The sequence below is a fragment of the Pteropus vampyrus genome, unplaced genomic scaffold (genome assembly GCF_000151845.1).
Source record: "Pteropus vampyrus isolate Shadow unplaced genomic scaffold, Pvam_2.0 Scaffold281, whole genome shotgun sequence".
NCBI classification, from domain to species: Eukaryota; Metazoa; Chordata; class Mammalia; order Chiroptera; family Pteropodidae; genus Pteropus; species Pteropus vampyrus.
Genome location: NW_011889062.1, coordinates 769,277 through 773,461, shown reverse-complemented (window position 1 = coordinate 773,461; position 4,185 = coordinate 769,277). Strand labels below are relative to the sequence as shown.

General features: G+C 32.8%; 1 pseudogene; it reads left to right on the top strand.

Moving 5' to 3' along the window:
* The first annotated feature begins 816 nt into the window (after positions 1–816).
* LOC111729789 lies at positions 817–935 on the top strand (annotated as a pseudogene).
* Positions 936–4,185: the final 3,250 nt, after the last annotated feature.

Genomic DNA, 4,185 nt, shown 5'->3' with positions numbered 1-4,185 from the left:
TTCATTAGTAATTCTCTAGTGCTTCTCTAGTTCTCTAGTAATTCTCTAGTTCTTCAAATCCTGTCTCAGTGGGTCAAGGGTATAGTGAGATGTACCATCAGACACTAGAATTTTTACTTCTGTGCATGAGACAGCATTGCTCCTCCAATGTCTTGCCAATGGCCTGACCCTTCATTGCAAATTGCTGTAATTATTGCTCCAGTGTCAAGGGCAAATGTTTTTGTTGCTAAACTTATGTACAATGTTCAGAAAGAGGCTAACAGGGCTTTCTCAAACTCTCTAGTCTTCTGATAGTGCTTTGTTTAGTTGCATTTCATAATTTTTTTATTTATAAAATATATATGTACTTTTGAAGCTGGAGAGTAAGACTGTGATTTATGCTATTGTAAATATTTTTCCATTTTAATCTGTTCTGTTTTTGTGCTTTCACAAATCAGAAGGGAAGGTTTAAAATTGTCTTTTGTTGTAGCTGATAAACAAATTCAGTAAAGTTACAAATACAATAAATGAACTAAGAATGAACTATTTGAAAAAGATAATAGGAAAAAATCCCATTTACAATCAAAAAATAAAAGGCATAGGAATAAATTTAACCAAGGAGATAAAAGATCTATGCACTGAAAATTATAAAACTATGGTGAAAAACTTGGAGATAAAAATAAATGGAAATATACTCCATGTTCATGAATTGGAAGAATTAATATTGTTAAAATGTCCATACTATCCAAAGTGATTTACAGATTTAATGCAATCCCTTTCAAAATTTTAATGGCATTCTCAGAGAAATATATAATGCAATTCTAAAATTCATGTGGAGTCTATGGCCATGCCACCCTGAACATGCCCAATCTTGTCTGATCGCGGAAGCTAAGCAGGGTCGAGCCTGGTTAGTACTTGGATGGGAGACCACCTAGGAAGACTAGGTGCTGTAGGCATTAAAATAATTAATTAATTAAAATAAATAAATAAATAAATAAATAAATAAAATTCATGTGGAACCACAAAAGATACTGAATAGACTAATCAATCTTGAGCAAGAAGAACATACTTTCTGATTTCAAATTATATCACAAAGCTATAGTAATGAAAACAGTATGGTACTGGCATAAAAGCTGAGACATAGACCAATGGAATGGAATCAAGAACCCAGAAATAAACCCACACATATACAGTTAACTAATCTTCAAGAAGGGCTCCAAAAATACAAAATGGGGAAAGTATAATTTTTTAAATAGTGTTGAGAAAACTGAATCTTCACTTGAAAAGAATGAAATTGGACCTATATGTCATATCATAAACAAAAATCGACTCCAAATGAATTGAAGACTTAAATGTAAGACCCGAAACCATAAAATTCTTAGGTAAAAAAAGAAAAACAGAGAAAAAGCTCCTTGACAAAGGTTTCGGCAATAAGTTTTTGGCTATGACACCAAAATCGCAGGTAACAAAAGTGGGACTACATCACTGAACAGCTTCTGCAGAGCAAAGAAAACATTCCTCAAAACAAACAGGCAATCTATAGAATGGGGATAAAAATACAATTGACACGAGAACAATACAGGGGGTTAGGGGCGCCAATTGCCCACGCTATCGAAAATCTGTGTGTAACTTAAGTCGGTCCTACACATATGTGGATTCCCACCTTCGGAGCTGACCCTTGAACAACAGGGGTTTGAACTGCATAGGTCAATTGAACTGTGCTGGTCAATTGCAAAAAGAAAAAAAAAATTATGTATAAATGGACTAGTGCAGTTCAAACCCCTGTTGTTCAAGGTTCAAGTATATTAGCAAACCATATATTGACAAGGAATTAATATCCAAAATATATCAGGAACTCCTACACATTAATAGCAAAAACCAAATAACCTGATAGTAATAGGCCAAAGGACCTAAATAGACATTTCTCCAAAGAAGACATACAAATGGCCAACAGGTATGTGAGAGTATGCTTAACATCGTAATCATTAGAGAAATACGAAACAAAACCAAAATGAGATATTACCTTGCACTTGTTAAGATTACTATTTTTGAAAGAAAAAAGAGAAAAATATATGTGTTGGAGAGAATATGGAGCAAAGGGAACCGAACTCTGGTACAGTGCTTGTGGGAATGTAAATCGGTGCAGCCATTGCAAAAAGACAGTATGAAATTTCTTCCAAAAATTGAAAATAGTACTGCCAAATGATCTAGCAATTCCATTCTGGATATATATTTAAAGGGAATGAACTCAGGATCCTGAAGATATATATATGCATTTCTATGACCATAACAACATTATTCACAATACCCAAGATATAGAAACAACCTAAGTTTCCATCAGTGGGTGGATGGATAAAGAAAATATGCTGTATACATACAATACTATTCAGCCTTTAAAAAAGATGAAAATTCTGCCATTTGTGACATCTATGGACCTGGAGGACATTAGGCTAAGTGAAATAAAGCATATACAAACATTGTATGATCTCAGTTATGTGTGGAATCTAAAATAGACAAACCCTTAGAAGTGGAGATAGTGATTTCCAGGGTTTGGAGAGAGCGGGAAATAGGAAGGGAATGGTCAAAGGATATAAAGTGACACAACTCTTTTGAATCACTTAATTTTTTTTCCTCAGAGATTTTTCTCATTTTTCTCCATATTAATAAATGATAAAAAAGTCCCAGAATTTTATTCTTCAATTGGTTATTATTGTTTTTCATGCTCAACATTACCCATAGTGATTTGCTCAATACACAATATCACCGAAACCTAGATCTTACTATCTAGTACAGATGTAGATTATCTATTAATCTCAACAATTTATTTAAAATATATGATCACATGAGAACATTCCAATTTATAAACTTTTAAATTTTTAGATGATGAAATTGTAAGAACTCCTCTAAAAATACTAATAACATAACAGAAAAGTAACAAACAAAATGATACAAACATGTTGTTATAACGGTTAATGTTTGAGGAGTTCATGAGATCTGAGTTGTGTCTGGGGAAAAAAAACTGACTTACTGTGTAGTATAGAAAATCATTAAATATTTCTATTCTTCCTTTTCCATAATGGAAACAAATATTATTAACAAATATCAATAACAAATATTATTCTAAATAGCAAAAGACATTCCATATTTGTCTAAATATTTGAACAAAGGAAACAGTAACTTGGAGACACTGGTATAATGTAGGTGGTGCTTTGCCAGGCATGTTTGTTTATGGAAAATTATTGCCTCATTGATGGTACTCTTCTCTTATCTAAAATGCCATCCAATGGCTAAATGTCATTACTAATGGCCTGGTATTCCTTTTGTACAGTTGCTGCAATTGTAGAATACTCTGGGTGGGTTTTTCAAGCAAAGAACATTTGCATTCTTTATATGAGGGACATTCATTTCTGAATCTCTGGTTTTCTCTCTTATAAGCTGTTTGCAATTTCTTTGAGCACAGAGTCATTCTGGTGTAGTATGTAATTTGTTTTATTCAGTGGTTTCTTATCATGCATAGATGAAATGCCTTTTTTTATCACTCATTTAAATTATTGTTTTCCTCTGGTGATGGATTTTTGCAGCTTCTGTATTTACTTTATTACTTGTGACTAGGGCATGTTTTCCTATCAGGAACCCAGTAGAGGTTTGCGTTTAGTTTTACTTCATCATCATTCTGCACTATACTCTCAGCAATATCTCTATGCAAAGAAAGAGACAAGGAGTCTATGGGTTCAATAGTTTCAGTAAAATAACTCCTACTTTCCCTCATAGCCTCAGACTGCATTGCAAATGATTTTAGAATTTTACAACCTATATTACCATAGTTAATTTATTTCCTGTGTCCTATATTTCATATGGTTATGTTTCTGCCTTGAACAGAAAGAGGGAAAGCGATAAAATGACATGAGCAGTTATCTTCTCATCCTTTCTTTCCAAACTCAAACCTGGATATAAAATTTTTATGGAATGTCAAATTTATTCCTGAAGATTTAAGTGAGTGAATAAATTCTAGCCAGACTTTTGGAAATTTCTCTAAATCGACTGAGACTCTCATATCACTCACCAAAAAAGGGAAAAAAAAAATGTTGAAATATATTCTTAGGAGCTGTTTTCTTCTAAATTTTCTGCTTAGTTAATTCTAGTGGACCTGAATTTCTTCATTTGTGCATAAAGTTAAATAATTGAAAGACAGTTTTAGATGCTTTA